This window comes from Pipra filicauda, unplaced genomic scaffold, assembly GCF_003945595.2.
Source record: "Pipra filicauda isolate LSUMZ 115617 unplaced genomic scaffold, ASM394559v2 scaffold3_size10097308_pilon, whole genome shotgun sequence".
Classification (NCBI taxonomy): domain Eukaryota; kingdom Metazoa; phylum Chordata; class Aves; order Passeriformes; family Pipridae; genus Pipra; species Pipra filicauda.
In genome coordinates this window covers 3,568,852-3,586,791 of record NW_024104532.1, presented here as the reverse complement: position 1 = coordinate 3,586,791, position 17,940 = coordinate 3,568,852, and positions in this window count along the sequence as shown.

Sequence of the window (17,940 nt, the reverse complement as noted above, 5' to 3'; positions counted from 1 at the left end):
TTCCTAAACAGCAAGTTTGTATTGTACATATAATATATTTGTTCCCTGGTGCCTCACAAATGATGCTTTCTCCTGATGCCTTTTCCCTGTTGCTTTACGTCTGATGCCCTCCTGCAGCCATTCCTCATCAATCTTTCCGCCTCTTTTTAAAGTTACAGTTTTTGGATGGGTTTTGCCCTTTTGACTTAAAGGGATTCTGTGCATCCTCCATGTGCCAGACCCGGGGTCCCTCTCTCTGATTGGCTTCTCTAATCGGGACTCATAATTTCCCAGAGTGTGTCCTTTGAACCACGCGGCCCTGGCTGCCCTAGTGTGGCTCGTCCTCCCCTTCAGCCTATATTGTATTAATTGCTCCAACCAAGGTTATTTTAACATCTTTTCCTCACTAAAACCGTGCCTAAAATAGCCCCTGCTTGTGTCACTTTGGGGAAGAAATCTGCTGGCTGTCAGCATGTTGAGCATTTCCCATCTCCTCCTGTTCAGCACACATAGCTGGGCGGAGGGTGGCACTCAGAGCTGTAGGATTTTTCCCTGCTTTTCCCTCTCGAGGTCACTTGTCAGGGTGCTCCTGGGATTAGAGGATCTGGTCCCACTCATCCCTTCCTTAGCAAGGCAGGAAGCTGTGCCTGCATTTTAAAGGTGAGTGCTGTCAGGGAAAACGCGCATGATCCACAAGTCATGCTCTAGCAAATCTGGCGTCTCTTGGAGCGTGGTGTAACTCGCTCCCTGGCAGTGTGATCACTGCCAAGGTAATTTTATAGATGTTACCAATTCCAGTGATTTAAGGACTGGTTTCCAGGGGGCTTGGGATGCCTGAATCCCAAGGCACTGAGGCACTGATCCTGCAGCTTTGCTCCAACGCAGGGAGCTTGCGTGGACTCAGGCGCCCGATTGCAGGACGGTGTCCAGTTGCGAGGCGTTTGATGATGTGTTGAGCAGTAACACTTCAGAGAGGATCACAACTCCTTCCAGCAGTTTTAAACCCCTGCTGGCTTTCAGGATTACACTCCGAGTTCCCTTCGGCTAACATACATACATTTTACTTTTTGAAAGTGTTTCATAGTTTGATTAAGACTTCATATGATCAGGCAGTGGCATGAGCATTTTGCAACTCCCTTTAAATGGGAAGCATTTAATTGTTTGGCGTCTTCAGGGAGATGAGCTGCTTTCATGACTATTAACAGGGCTGTGTCCCTGCAAGGCCGTTGCAGGCAGGTGAAGGCTGAGGAATGCTGTGCAAGAGGCTCCAGCGCACAGGAGAGAGCGAGCACACCCAGTTACGAAGGACAGAGAGGCCGATGACTTCAAAAGGGAAGAGGATGCTGTGGGGAAGGTGTGCCAAGGTCTGGATTCTGGGTTTTCTATCTGTGACTAAACACATTTCACAGTAGAGCTAGAGTAAGCTGTGCTGTGCAGCCCCAGCAGTGCAATGGGATTTCATCAGACTTGAGAAAATAGCAAGACAGGGGAATTTATTGTTGCCTCTTCTCCTGGGTAATTTCCCCACCTCGGGGCTTAGTGCAAGGTGCTGACTTGCAAATGACACATCATTACCAAGCGAGCCCAGAGCTGCAAAGCCTTGCTGGGAAAGTGGTCAGGAGAGCGAAGGAAGCTGCCTCCTGGACTTGGTTCCTTCTGGTGTGGGACCTGCTCTGGGAACATGTTGATTTAATTCCCACAAGTTAGTTCTTGGATGGTGCAAATAAAGCTGCTGACAGTGACTGAAATGAGATTCGACACTGGAGAACCTGTTAGGCTCAGTAAATGTAGGTCTGTTGGGAAGCTTCAAAGGGTTGTATTTTAAGCCACTTTTCCCCTCTCATCATCGATTTAGTATTTTTGAATCTCTGGTAACTAGTTTTTATGATGAACAAGCAGAAGTTGAGAATAAAGTCACAGAGAATGAAATGCAAGAAAAGTCAGAGCTAATTAGATTAAAAATTATACATCCATTCTTTTCTTGATTGGTTGTATAAAACTCAGGTATTTGAGAAATGGTCTCAATGAGTTATGCACCAGGTTTAAAGGTGGTCTGACTTCTTTGATAAAATATGAACTATTTGAAAGATTTATATGAGTCAGAAATGCTGTTGAATATTTTAGTATTTAGAGCAGCAGGAAACCACTCTGAGATATTTTTAAAACAGATATTTACTCAAGTAATTGGTTACTTTTAATGTGGAATAAGAAAACCTGGTGCAGCTATATTGGACTTGACATAAAAGACAGGTATGTAATTTGTGAGCAAAACAGGGTGGAATGTACACATTGTACCTGGGGAGGTATTTCAAGAAAGACAACTCCTTGAGACAAAAAGCCAAAACAACCGACATGCTAGGTTGCATGCCAGAATTGCTTATTCCTCAGTTAATCAGCTGTGTAATGAGTGTCCAGAAACAATCCCTTCTGCCCAGGTAGTTTAAGTTTCAACCTTTGTAAGCTTTGTGGCCATCATAAAATGGATTACATGGAAGTTGGACGAAAAACACATGTTTCTGAGAACATTTTGGTTCAAATAAAAAAAAAATGTGGCAATGTTGGTGCCAACAATTTACTACAGAATATCTGAACCAGATGCTGTTAAACTATAATTCCAAACAATTTGCCAGAATTATGTATTTACTTTATTCTTTAAGTCAAACTAAAGTTATGTGTGTTTTTTATTACTTGTGGATATAAACAAAAATGTGATACAATTGCAAGTAATATAAGGCAGATAATGCCCAACAGTCAGGATTTCTGTGACTACTGCACTAGCTAAAGAAAAATGGAAGTTCTGTTGCTAATTATGTGTGACAGGGTCATCAAAATGGGGTTGTTCAGATGGAGACGTATCAGACTGCAGTCTGCTTAGTCACCAGATAAGAGCTTTGGCCAAAAGCATCTATTTTTCCCTTTTTCTCACAGTAGTACATTTTTTTCCACCTGAGAGAATGGGGACGAGATCTGCAACACATGGAGAGTTACAATCTTAGCTAAAATAATATATGGAAGGGACTCTTCTTAGGAGATACTTGTAGGCAATCTCCGACTTGCTGGTTCTTATCCAGATGAGCTGCTCTCTGATGGTTGAAATGACAGACATTGACGTCAAAATTAACATCTTGAAAGGATAGAGTGAGTTTTAGCAGGAGTTTTTATGACATTACATGTCATTCAGGTTATAAAGACTTGAAGCTGGCACTCCCACAAGCTGAAACAATCTTTACCTACTGTCAAGAGGCTCTCAGAAAACCTCAAATAATTTCCTTGTGTGAAGTGGCTACCTCAGTCAGCTGCAGCTTGACACAGAGAAGTGCTGAACATGCTGTAACACCCATATTCCCAGGTCGAGTCCAAATCAGCAGGGAGAAAAATACATCAGAAACTAGAGAAAAGAGTTTCAATAAGAAGCCTTGAATCAGAGGATTGTTCAGCAAAGTCACCAAAACCAAATCCCCCTGTGTGCTATAAAGAAAAGAAGAATCTGCAAAAGATTTGCAGTGGAGTCTCTGGTTTCATCCAGACAACGGCCTGCTGGGACACAGCAAGCTCCATCTCCCGACCCAGGGCTGCAGTGCTGGATCCTGCTTGGAGGAGCGTGGAAACTCACCACAGCTCTTCTGCAGAAATCCTGTTTGATTTTGGGAAAGCACATGCCTTCACAGGGAGCAGAAAAGAGTTCTCTGGGTCCCCCATCTGAAGACCACGTGGTACATAAAGCATGTCCTTGTTTTACGTGATTCGAGGTTCACACGTGCTTCATTATGGGCAGGATCAAAACCCAGAGGTGAACTGGGTGAACACAAGATGGTTTTGAGTTTTTTAACTCACCGAATCCCGAAGCAGTAGCTGCAGGATAGATGAGAATTACCACTACAACATTAATGCCGAAGTCTAATGCAAATAATTTAATTAAGTGTCATGGCTGACATATTTATCAGACACACCCAGCTTATGTGTGTTTACAATGCAGTTACTTGAGGCTGAAGTTAAAGATGGGTGAGATTTGCTAGTCTAAAGGTGTCCTTCTCCTTTGCAGTGCCAGATTCCTCCAATGTTCTGATTCCTCTGTTCCTCCTCCACTTCACCTCCTGAAGGAGCCACAAGTGATACTTGCAGTCAAAGTGGATGTTGACAACATTTTTTTTTTGCTCTGGAAAAAAACTATCTTGGCATTCCTGGCCTTCCAATTCATACTAACCCTACCAGCTTGTGGCCGGACCAAAAGAAATTTGCTACAGCCCATTGTGCTGGGACTATCAGAAACCCAGGTCAGGTAACGGGACTGTAATTCCGTGGGGCTCGCCAAGAAGGAAACATGCCAATGTAATTATAGTGGTAATTATAGCACTGTAGTCACCGCCCACAGAGCACGACTCTGCAGAGTACAGTGATTCCAGAATCAGAGTCCAAACAATATAATGCTCCGAAATTGCCCTACCCGCCGGTCCTGGCTCTCAGTTGGGTTGACCTGGGACTGACAGCAGATCTGCCTCTCCTGGGAATGGCCATGCAGATGCCAGCAAACACACACCAAACGGGGTGTTTCCCTGCCTCTCCTGTGCTTTTGCCCCACTGATTCACTTCAGCCAACAGCTGATGCTGAAATTAAGGGTCAGGGTTTTTTTTTCATGTTGAACCCAACAAATTCAATGCAATTCTGAAGGGCAGGTAAGAGCAGTGAGACAGAAAAGATCTTTGCAGTCCAATTTGGGCTTTTGTGGGCCTTTCATAACCACATTTCACTTCATATGTGTAGAGGATCTTCCCACTGCTTTGGGACTTCTCAGTCAGCTCAGACAAGAACTAACCCATAGGTCCAACTGTTCCCATGGCCTAAATGCAACTGCTTGGTGGGACCTCTTTTTCCACTCATATGTGGTCTGGTAGATGCTCTGACAAACAGCACAGCTTGTAAACCATGTTGGCTTCGAGATACTTGCATCGAGGACCTACAAAACACAGTTTATGGGTTTGTATTCTTCCTGTGGAATAATGAGTACTGTGAGTTGAAATTCACATTAAAAAAAACCCCAAAACACACTTTTCATTAAATAGTTAATTGTCAAGCCCAGACAGTGGAGACTAAAAAAATTTCAGAGTTATGAGCTGGACTTGCAGACAGTGTGTAGAAAAACCAGGGCTCAATGTAGTGATCAGAGTCATAGTCCTGCTCCAGTTACCAATATTGGAACGGGCAACTTAAAATACAAATTAGGGTCCTGCTGCTGTCGTGGAACCGACTCATCCACTGGGACCACTTGGATGCAGGAACTTGCCTGAGGCCTTTGTTTTGCAGGGCTAATGCTGTTTTCAAGTTAACCATGTAACTTGCAGTAACTTGCCACTATGATGCGCATGCTGCCTGCATCACCCGTATCTGGATTTATTCTGAGCGCCATTTAATGTGTTTTTATTATGAGTAGTTAAGATTAGATTGTGCTTGCGGTGGAAGCCTTTTATTTTGCAGTGCTGTGGTGACGGGAGCTCTGTCCTGGTGTTTGTACCTTGCCATGTGCTTGCTCCAGGGACACTGTGCACAGCGTATCCACAAATGTTCCCGCCTGCTTTCAGCGGGATCTGACGCCAATGAAAACACATTCTTTGAAGAGATAGGTAATTACTTAAAACTTTGTCTAACGTTATAGCAGGACCAATAGGCTGTTTGAACCAGTTTAGTATTCATAATAACACATGGTTCAGAGCTGACTAAAAGGCTATAATTCTTTTGAGGGGTTCCACTGACATAATAAACCACCAGAGCTCAGCTAGTCAGCAGAAAGCTAGGACTGGATTATAGCTGGGCTCATCAGCGTGGGACCGTACATGGTAGTTTCTCATGACTGCAAAGGGATTATTTCAGAAGTTTGTTTGGTTTTTCTTCTCCTTGTTCTAAATTACTCTATAACCCAAAATTGAAGAATTGCTCTATGCTATTTTCTGTGAGAAAAGTCCTCAGAGATAATATTTGCTGTCTTCTCTGTCCTAGTGTAATCAGATTTTAATCTGGAAATGTGTCCATGAATGCAATTCAATTCTTTTATCCTCTAAATAAGCTGTGGTACCATATGCAGTACTGTACAACTCTAACTGCATGTCTGACTGGTGCAGGGATGTCCCCTCCTGCAGTCATTCTTCCACTTGCTTAACAGTTTTGCCCATCTATGGACCTAGACTGGACCCCATACTTACTGAAATATATTGTGTATACGGGTTTGGTGGGTCCTTTCCTGGGGCTATTTCGGCTACACCCATTTTCGTAGCCAGTAGTGGGTTCCATAGTGCCAAATATGCTTTGATTTTTGGTTGATGTCATATTGCATTTAGAAGTAGCTAGGGAGCATTTCAAAATAGAGATCTGTTTATATAAATATTTATATGTAATTTTTTGATAGCCTCAGGAAACTGAGGAAATAAATAGGCATGGAAAAAATCATAAGGGTATTGTTTATGAATATAGTCAGATGATAATAACAAGCAGAACGAATCCACTGGAGAGGCAGAATTGACATGATGGATGCTAGCTCTAATACTATGTACTGAACTTTCAGTACATCTTGTTTTAGACTTGATTATTTCTTGAAAATCCACAGGAATAAATTAGTGTGTGGGTAAGAGGTTCAGACAGAGCTGACTTGAGGCTGGAATGTGCAGAACAAGACCACAGACAGGGTGTCCATGGTCTTCTGCTGCCTCCTGGGACTCCTCTCTGCCTGTTCAAATCTCTATGTTTAGTCAAGTGTCTGTTCTGATAACTGATGGCACTTTGGCCGAGGTAAGTGCTGCCTGTGCTTTTGTGTCTTCTTTCACCAGCAGCTTTTCTGGGTGCCCTGAGAGTGTCTGCTGAGATTAGTCTGTGTCTATAATGTCCCCAGCAGGAAGGCTGGGGTTATTTCTCCCCAGTCTCCTGCGACACATGAGGTGTTTCATCCCAAGTGGAAAACAGGCTGTCTGTGGCTCGGATGTGGAGCAGACCCTGCCCCAGGGGTGCAGAGCAGATTGGAGGGGTACACAGCTCCCTGTGGTGTGTGGCTGGTGACAGGGCTCCATTCAACCTGTCTCACCCTTGGCTCAAGGAACATGATGGAGAATGGGCACAGCAGCCTTGACACTGTGAGAGTCTTTTGGGGAAACTGCAGGGCACAGACTTGAGACCAGTACAAGTTGCACTGAGGCCAACCTCGGCTTGGATGGCACTAGGATTGGATTGCCAGGAGGTTTTTCAATAATAACAGCAACCGTCCGAACGAGTGACACAGTAATACTCATTTATATGATTTATGGGAACACTGTATGTAATGATTCCAGCATATACAAGCAGGACTGAACTTCTTTTTAGCCTCCTGAATAGAGGCAGTTGTGTAATACCCACAGGAGCTTAGTACTTGTAGGAATATCCGGCACTGCCTGTGGCTGGAGGAGCTGTTTACATCCATCATTTCAACTGGCCCCATTAGGAGTTTTTGAAAGCAGCAAAGAAATTTCACTGGTGTTGAACCTAGAAGACCAGGTAGCCTGCTATCTACCTTACATTTCCATGTTCATCTGCCCTCTTGAGTGGTGTAGCCAGTCATGGCGATGTTGTTTGTAGTTGGGTCTAGATTATCAGTGAGTATAGAGCTCGTATTGTCTTGGCTGGGCCCATCATTGTGGGCAGACTGTCTGACTACAGTGGGTTGAGTCCTGAGATCATACCAGCAATTCTTCTTCCACAGCCAGTCTCCCATTATAGGCTGCTGGAACACACTGGGGTATTTCCAAATTCTTTTCTGCATCTGCCTAGGCGGGTTACGGAGTTCCCTCAGCATTTGCCTCTGTTTCAATGTACATGCGTGGCAGGGTCCGTGTGCTAAGCAGGAGAAAATCTTTGGGTTTGTATTTGCAAAAAACCAGGCTGTTCAGTTCCATCATTGCTGGGTAGGATTTATTATATAGGAGAACCATGGGGAACCAGCACCAGAGGCCCCCTCAGAGAGTACACAGGGAACCGTGGAGATGTACATATCTGTATATGGTGTGTCCATATACATTCCTCACTGTGTGCCTGGAAAGCAGCACTCAGCACAGGTGTCCTCAGCTGGCTACAGAGCAGCGAGAATAGATTCAAACTGGTCCTGTGATAGTGTTACACAAGAACAAGTCAGGGAGTCTGAGTTATATTTTCTGTATCAACAGACCTAACAAAAGAGAGGAGAATATGGATTGGTGATTTGGATCAGCGTGAAGTCCTGTGAATTCATATACATGAGAAAGGATTAATTTTAGGTGATTTTAACTGTCTAAAATGCATTGAATATTCCTTTTTCCAGTCAAGAATCTCTGTTAGCTGACATAATAGTTCTGTGCCTCTTCTGTGAAGTTTTGAGAAAGTCTGGACAATTTCCTGAAGCTTACAAACAGCTCCATCACCTTACTGTGCCAAAGTGCGTCTCCTGAAATAATCAGATGATTAAATCTCCTGCCAGGAGGATATGATTTCTCTGAAATTGATGTCTAGTCCCTGAAAATTTAATCTTTTGTCTCATTAAAATGATTTGGAGTCTATTATAATCCTACCAAAAGTTCCCTCTGTGTTTTAAGGGCAGAAACAACATAACCTAAGTGAGGATGTTTTCATTTTTCAAATCTTGGGTTAGATTGTGTGTCATTCTCTGATGTACATCTTGAACATTTATGGGTTTGAATGACTTTCAGTGGACTGAGGTATCACTGTTGTACTTTGATATTTGGGTGCTGCTTTAGTTTGATGGCACCGTATTTAAACATATTTCACTCTTGGTGTTCTGTCCTGGGTGCTGCTACGTGGGGTAACAGTGGGTTTGTTTGGAAATGAAGGTTTCAACAGACAGTGCTTGTGCCCAAGTGTCTCTTGGCATTTCTTACTGCTGCAGTTGGGTCTGCTGAGGGCAGTTTAGGTAGTTGCCTCTGGCTGTGTTCCAGGATGTGATTTTCTCTTTTCCTGCCATCTGACCAGTGTGATGATGACAGACCTTCTGGAGAGCTCTCTCTGTTTTAAGTGCAGTCTCATTTTGGATGAGGGCTGGGTCCCAACTTCAGTTCTGGAGAAGGGACTAGCCTTTCATGAGAGCCACATTACGTCCTTTCTCTTCCTTCTGCTGTTATGTCTGCCAGCCTTTACCTCACTGAGCTATTTCAGAGCCAGCCTCTTCTCTTGTGACACCAGGTATACTGACCTCTGTCCCTGTGACGTGACTTTCCACCAGACACTACTTGATTAGGTCATTCTTCTGCAAAATCTAGTCTTTGGACCAGCATGAACTGGTCCAGCAGGAACAGCTGATTCCCACCAGTCAGCAGAAATGTCACAAACACATGGAGAATCATGAATGGGTTTCCTGAACAGGCTTCACCACAATTTTACTCAGAGCCCACATGGGAAGAAGTTCATCTCTGTCACCCTGGAGTCACAGTGGGGAAACCATGAGTTGCCCCCAGAGTCAGCACTTGTTCTTATTCCCATCCACTGGAGAAAACTTAGCACAGTTAACAGACTGATGAACCCCCTCCAAAACAACACCTTTCTCAGTTAATTTAACTATAATTCACAGTGGTAAACAAACAGGTAGCTGAGGTGGAGGTTGCTCAGAACCCCACAGCACTAGAGACAGAGATAATTTTACTTATATATATGTACGATATATTATTATACAGACACAAACTTCACTAAGAGCTGGATTTCTCCTTATGTGGCTGATAATTATAGTTTATTTACTTCTTGCAGTTCCCATGTACTTCAGCCATGCACGTTTTCTGTGGACCACAGTTATTTCTGATCAGCAGTGTGGTTTTCAGGCTGCCACTGTCGTACCTTTGATGGCAGCCGAGTGGCCAGTGTTTTGCCTGGGCCTTGGGGACAGTTGCTGATGGTCACTCTGCTGCTTCAGCAGCTTCTAGTTTTCCCCATGTGGTTTCCCCACACTTGGGCAATCCTGTCACTGGTGACCTTTTCCTCTATCCTGCCTAGAAATGGCATCTGGCCCCAAACCCATGTGGGAACAAGACGGTCTCCTCTGAGCTGTGGGACACCTACCACAAGCTTGCACTTGGGCCTCCTCCAGTTTTTAGCCAATTCACTAACGATCCTTTCTGGAAGGGCTTTATTCTACACAGATGATAGGAATGGAAATTACATACAGATGGGAATTAACAGCCTTTGCTTTAATAAGACCCCCATTTCTGCTTCCCGGGGGGAATCTGGCTAATTTAGGTTCATTCTGTACCTTCATTTTCTTCACCAATGCAGATTTTCAAGTTCCTTTGGTCAGTTGTTTATGACCTGACTTTTCTCAAAAGCTTTTCTAATGGAGCCCTTGTAAGAACAGGTATCTTTTCTCATTATGAGTTTTGCATTCTGCTCAGTACAAGCCGTTTCCCAAATCCATTGCTGGGCTGAAGTGCTCCATCAGGACGTACCAAACCAGTCTCCTCATTGCATGTTTTGTGCCAGGTCCATCTCCTCCCTCTGTCTGGCATTTCAAGCCATTCTCACTGTAGCTGTCTGCAAAACTCAAGTCCATGGAGGGAACAGAGGGAAAAAAATATTTTACTAATAGCTATTGCTAAAGTATTTTGGTATAAGGAGCCCTAAAATCCTTCATGAATATTGCAGTGGCTTCTCAACAGGCCTCCAGTCCTCACAGCCCCCATCTGCTGTGCTTTTTCAGACTTCAGTTCATCTGCTCCCTCCCTCACGTCTTCACCAGTGGAATAACTTTTTCCTAGCTGAAAGCCTTTGCCAGCTGTACTAATACTTGCTTATAAACTTGCTTACAGAGATTTCACAATTCCAGCAGGCAGGACTTTACTCTTAGCCCCTGCTTAAAGTGCAGGCTGAAATCCTGAACTTGGCCCTTTCTGAGAAATAATTTCTTTCCCTCTGCAGACACTGCAGGGAATGTTCATTCCCCAGTTCCAGTGTAAACCAGGCAGTCTTCTATGAATTGCAGCTAAAAAAAAAGTAGATTGTATTCTTTGCAGTGAAATAAAAAGAAGTTCCTCACAACACATTTCCACCTTATTAAAACAGATTATTTTTGTAGTGATTTAAATCTTGGGGTTAAGCATACTATGTTGGGCAAAGTTTGATAATGGGTGCTGGTGTTATTCAGCTGATCCTGATGGATCATTGCCTACTAAGTAGCCATTTACCTGTTTATCATCTTTTTCCACCAGTTTCCTTTGAAGGCTCTGAAGCAGGAAACTGGCAACATCCTTTGGGTAGTGCTTGCAAAGGTTGTATCCTCAGGGCAACTTAGAATCATAGAATGGTTTGGATTGGAAGGGACCTTAAGGATCATCTCATTCCACCCCCTGCCATGGGCAGGGACACCTTCCACTAGACCAGGTTGCTCCAAGCCCTGTCCAACCTGGCCTTGAACACTTACAGGAATGGGACGTCCACAACTTCTCTGGGCAACCTATTTCAGGGCCTCACCACCCTCACAGAGAAGAATTTCTTCCTAATATCCAATCTAAACCTACTCTCTGTCAATTTAAAGCCATTCCCCCTTGTTCTGTCACTCCAGGCCCTTGTAAATAGTCTCTCTTCTCTTTTCCAGGCTGCACAATGCCAATTCTCTCAGCCTTTCCTCACAGGAGATTAATGAAGTGCTGTTAAGTACTGAATCAGGCCCAAAGCAAAGAACTCTGTCAGAAACAGATGCAACACATCTGCTGAGGAAAGTGTGCTGGAGGGAGGAAGCATGTTCCTGCTTACACCTGCTGCTTGGACAGTCCCCTGAAGTCCAGGCAGTGCACAAGAGAACGTGCCACAGCCTGCCTGGGAGCAGGGCTAACTCTGGTGCAGCATCTATGAGAGCAGTGCAGCCACAGGAAACCCAAACTCAGCTGCCCACTTGCTGCTCCACCTGCACAGCTCCTGCCTCTGCCAAGCTCTCGGGTGGGGGATGGAGAGCAGGAAGCTCCCTGCTGGGCTGCCCGCAGAGCAACCCTGTCCCTGCAGCTTCTGCAGATGTGCTAAACCATGAAGTCATGGATAGCAGCAAATTTGGAGGGGCTAGGGATGGGGAAGTATAGAAAGGAAGGAGGAGAGGCTTCATTCAGTCCTCCGTGACACCTATTGTCTGTTCTCTCTCTGCCTCTTCAGCCTTGGGCTAATATTTTTCCATATTAATAGGAAAATGTACAGGTTTGCTTCTGCAGTTATAACCCTGATTGTACAAAAATGGAAAGTTGTCTTGGATTTAGACTCTTACTTTTGTCTCTGTGAGTTTATTTCTAGGATCCGGGTCTCTTGCCCACTCAATCATTTGGATCGTCAACCCAGTAGGAATCAGTGCTATAATGATTAATATAAAATCTTTCTCTCTATTTTGTAACTTTTTAAAACTTTTTATTTTACACTGGGAGTTCTGGTGTTTCTGTGCACCATTTGGGCAAGGATTTTGTTATTTTTAGCTTGATTTGTCAGGGGAGATTGTGTTTATTGCTGTGTTAGTATTGTGACTGTAAAGGAACAGTATGTTTTCATCCGTGATGTTCCTTTTCTGAACAGATCAATCTCAGTGAACTCTTACTCAGCAAATTATGTGGGTTTTACTAAACATTTGCTCAGAAAATACATTCTGTGGTTAGATACACTGGCATGTTCCCTGAGATGACCACACTGCAATAGTACAGTCAGAGCTGGCCTGGGATATAGGGCTGTGGGGTTGACTGTCAAGCAAGGACTTCTTGCTTATTTATTTTAAAAAATTGGGTAAAGCAAAAGGGTAAAAAATAAAATCGTGCTTTAAAAAGTATATGAAATTTAAAGTTATTTATATTTTAGTTCTCTGAACCTTGACAATGTCCTTTTGAGCGCCCTATGCCAAAAAAAACCCACCAAACCTGTTTAAAAAAGCTGGAGACAGAGAGCCAGTCCTTCCTGAGGCTCTGCCAAAGCCTCTAGTAGAGGCAGACGCTGATGTCAGATGAGAGCTGCTGTGATTGTCTTGTTTCCTGCGTGTTTGACAATAAGTGTGACACCATCCCTGTGCCCAGTACAACTCTGTTGGAGTTTTCCACTGGCTTTGGTGAGAACTGGCCAAAGTCCTAAATTTGTCTAATGTGTTAATGTGTTAACTGTGTCAAAAACTTTGCAACACCCTTGACTATTGTACAGCTGATGATCTATGAGATGATAACTGTATCTGAGTAGGACAGACGACCACAGGAATTTCTCTCAGTGTCTGTTGCATTGTTATTAAAGACAGAACTAACTGTGACTCTGACAGTGCAATGTCATTAAACAACAGTAGATTTTCCAGGAAGTTAAATTTTGGGTTGCCATTTAATCACCAATCCAATAAAGTGTTGTTTGAACAGAGAACATTTTGCCTTTAACTGGGTGGTTATTATGTTTAAATGTCATATCATTTGCTCTTATTATTTTTGGTCAAGAATAAAAAACAAGTCTCTGGTTTGTGTCCAAGCTTTAGATAAAGAACATCGTAGCAGAAAGTAAAGGAGGAAAGCCCAACACATGCTCCCTGGCATCACTATTATCAAGGGGTTTATTGTTAAGGGTTGTGTGTGTATAACAGGATGGCTTAGGCATCTGATTTGCAGTTGTAGTATTTAATGGGTATTGCATAATGAATGTGTACAGCAGTTGTATCTGCAGGGCATTTCTTATCAGTTCTAGGACATTATTAAGGCAAACAGTCCCCCTAAATTAAAAATGAAGCAATGTTCCACTCTTCAGCTTTGTTGATCAAGCATGGGACCTGTGCCTTTTCCTTTTTCAGTGCAAAACAAAGCCATGTGTTTTTTGGTGAACTTTCACTGCTGACAGGTTTTATTCTGTAAAAGTAGAGCTTCTGTGTTTTCAACAACTACAGTCTCTCAAAGCCTTTGTAGCAAACGTGATTGAACTCCGAGGTCCTTCCTTAGGCTTGACTCTGCCTCCTGATCACAGTGAGCTCCAGTTGATTTAAATGGGAGTCTTGCTTGAGGAAAAGGGTGAAACTTGGGATTCAGAGCAGTGTGTTCTGTGAAAGGACGTTCACCCATAACCTATATTGCCTTGGCAGTATTGTTTTATCTCATATATCTGACACACTCACTGCTTACGTAAGAAAGTAGTTTGTACTGTCAACAGCTCTGTTTAACCTTTAATAATAAAATTAGTAACTTAAACTAAGAGGCCCAAGTCCTGAGGCCCATATTTGGGTAAAGTTTCCATTGAAGCCAGTGGTCATTTTGCCAGGGATAGGTCTGGAAAAGCCCTGAATTTTGAACTCACAATTTACCCCAGCAAGCTTTTTCAGTAGCCTCTGTTTCTGCTCTACAAAGAGCAACTGTGACTACAGCGGCAGGGACAGGAAGCGTTAGAGGAACCTTTCTGTACTTTCCATTTAATGACTTTATTGGACAAGATGTCTGACGATACCAGGTTTTTCTAGTTCTCATTTTTATAAGCTATCTAATGCGCGGAAACGTCAGTTCTGGGCATATGTTCCTGTCCCTGGAGTCTTGTTCAGACATTAGAGGAACATTTTCTGACTCAAAAGATAAACACTTCTGCTGGAGTTCAGGGACGGAAATTGTTTTCATCGCAGCAGGTGTTGCCCATTAGTTCTACTAGAACTAAAACCCTAAGCTGGGCTTTAAGCGAGATGCATAATCAAGCTCTTACATCATGGTGAGATGTACCGTACTTGAACCTTTTGCTTGTTGAGACTGTATTTCCTCCAAGAAACATCCTGTTTTGCAATCCCCCAAATTCCCCATATGCCATACAGCATTAGGGATTTCATCACCTCCTGGGCACACAGGCTATGCTTTCTGCAGAAGACCCATAGGGAGGGAGAGACAGAGAGCCAGACAAGTCAGAGGTTTCCATATTTCCTGATGGGACCATGTGATCCATGAAAGATGGCTTTATTTTTATTCCCCCCCCCCTTCACTTCATGCTGTTTCCATTCTAGACCTGAGTCTGCCTTGCAGGCTGCTGATTGCATCATGTTGAGAAAAGGATCATACTCTCCTCAGTCCTGTTCAATTGTTTCAGGTCCCATCTTGCTTTTAGTGGTCTTGGCTGCTTTATTTTCATCCTTAACCCTGCAGTCACATCTGAGAACAGAATATATTTCTTAGTAGTTTTTCACTTGGCGTCTTCACTGTAAATCTTTAGTTACATCTTTTGGACCTAATTTGACTCACCTGAATTCAATAGGGATCGTTAATCTGGGTTTATAAAGAGGTTTGCCAGGCCTCAGGAGGTGTCAGCAGGCCCTGACTGGCTCTACCTGAGCACTCATTCACCACATGCTGCATTTAGGCTCTGCCCCTGATGGTATGGGGCTGTTGTACTGAGTCTTGTGCCTGGACCTTCTGGCTTGATTTGGGTTTGCCTGGGTCCCTGGAGTTTGTCTGACCCTGCTTGTGGCTACTGGACCTGCTGACCTTGTGCCCAGGTACCGGCTGTGTCTTCTCTAGCTGGGGAAGCATCTCATCTTTTGTCCTACTTGTCTGTCCCTTGCAAAGCATCTTTCTTATCTCCTCCCTGGCTGTGGGAATTAGAATGAGGGCTTCAGTTGCTGTAAACACTTTCAAGAGTGATTTGGTCTAAGAACTGCTTGCTTGTTATATTTAGTACAGCTGACCTTGGTTGTGGTTTAAAACCTGTTTACAGCTTTGCTCCCTTTCACAGGTTGTGCCACAACTGTGGTGCTCGTTATTGAACAACAATGTTCCACTTTTCTAATTTTGCAGTCAATTGTATTGGTTTATCTGATACGTAGAGAAAAATGGTCTGGATTTCTTTTTTTCCCCTAGGCATATATATTTGCTTGTGTGTTTGTTTGTTTCCTTATAGCAAGAGAAAGGTATAATCAGAGAATCATTAAGGTTGGAAAAGACCTCCATTGAATCCAACCTGTGACCAATCCCCACCTTGTCAACCAGACCAGAGCACTGAGTGCCACGTCCAGTTGTTCCTTGAACACCTGCAGGGGTGATGACTCCACCACCTTCTTGGGCAGCCCCTTCTAATGCCTGACAACTATTTACATAAAGAAATTTTTCCTGATGTCCAACCTGAACCTCCCCTGGCACAGCTTGAGGCTGTTTCCCCTTGTCCTGTCCCTTGTTCCCTGGGAGCAGAGCCTGACCCCCACCTGGCTCCACTCTCCTGTCAGGGAGTTGCAGGGAGTGAGAAGGTCCCTCCTGAGCCTCCTTTTCTCCGGGCTGAGCCCCCCCCCAGCTCCCTCAGCCACTCCTCCCAGGACTGACTCTCCAGACCCTTCTCCAGCTCTGTTGTCCTTCCCTGGACACTCTCCAGCCCCTTAATGTCTTTCTTGCACTGAGGGGCCCAGAACTGGACACATGACTTGAGGTGCCTTCAGCAGTGCCCAGCAGAGAGGGATAGTCACTGCCCTGGTCCTGCTGGCCACCTTATTTTTGATACAGAATGATAGTCACAGCCACTAATTAACTGGATTATCACTGCTTAGTCACCTATAGAAGTGTAGTTAAAATGGCACTGATTCTGCAGAGCACAAGGCAGAGCTGTAAAGAAAAGATTACCCCTGAATTTTCTTGGTGAAGCTCATCAGGGCCGTGATCATCTTTCACAGCTAACATGCCTTATGATCCAACAGGTGTGTGCAGGGTAGAGAGAAGCAAAGAGAGCTAGATCTTGGCGTGCTCATCCTAAATGAGCGTCCTTTCAGCGTTACAGCAGGATGAACCCGTTCGGGAGCAGCACTTTCCCCTCATCCCACTAGAGGGTGGGTGCCGGTTGGACAAGCCAGGCTTTTGCTGGAGCTTTGCCTGCTTGGCAAGGGCACAGTGGGAGCGTGAGCATTAATTTATCACCTAACAAGGGTGGCGAGGCTGCCAGAATTGGCAGTTGGTACTTCAGAAAATATTCAGCTTGGGGATGGATGCAGACGTTTTCTCTCTCTGCTTCAGTCTCCGTAATCAGGAGATGTTCTGAGTATTAATAATATATAAAGTGAGTGAGCCAAATGTTTTCTTATTTTTAGTAGCTTAAACCAAAAGTGTCTATACTTTGTTTCTAAATTAGTTTGAAAGTTCTTCATGTTGGTGTGTTCTAGCAGGCTCACAGGCACAGCATTTAAAAAGTACTTGTTTCAGGGATAGGAAAAATAGAAGATTTAATAGATCAGATTGTATTTTCTTTTGGCTTAATACTTGCAAAATCATTCACAAAAAGACATACAAATAAAACAGTCCCCTTATCACAATCTCCACTTTAGAAATGAAGCATGATTTGTACTTACAATAAATTTCAGTTTAGAAAGGATATAGTTCATTGTAATAGCAACAACTTCCCTGAACTCTGCTTCAGATGCAACAGGCCGTAAGATATTGTTTCAGGCTTTTTAATTTTTTTTTTTTTATTTTCACATGATCTATTTGTTTGCACTGTAGGAATGAAAATGCAATCTTGGTTTAGGATTGAGCTAAATAATTTTGTAGCCGAACTATATAAATCATGTCCAAGACAAGGTGGAATAAAGTCAGAAAATAATAAAACTTTATGAAGTCTGGGGGGAGAGAATTTATCTAAAAAGAGATTGAATAGATCAACATTAATTTGGTGTTGAATAGGCAAGGAAAGGGATTAGAGGTCTGTGAAACAGGGAAAGGTTAAAATAACAGTACTATGAAACTACTTTTTTTGTAAGAAAAGATATATTAATATGGGTAAGAATGGTAATATTACTTTTTGACACAAAGTTGAAATTATTTGTAAAGTCAAAGACTTGATCTTAAGAAGGGGATGTTCAGTTATATTAAGCTAAAATAAAGAGACAAGAAGAAAGGACAATCCTCTGACTTTGACATATGTTTCTTTGACAGCCCCTGACAGTCTTTCATATCTGGGATAACATATTGCACAGTTGTATGTAACAGTGGAGTTTTTCCCTGGGTCAAGGGCAAAGCATTGCACAACCAACCCAGGTG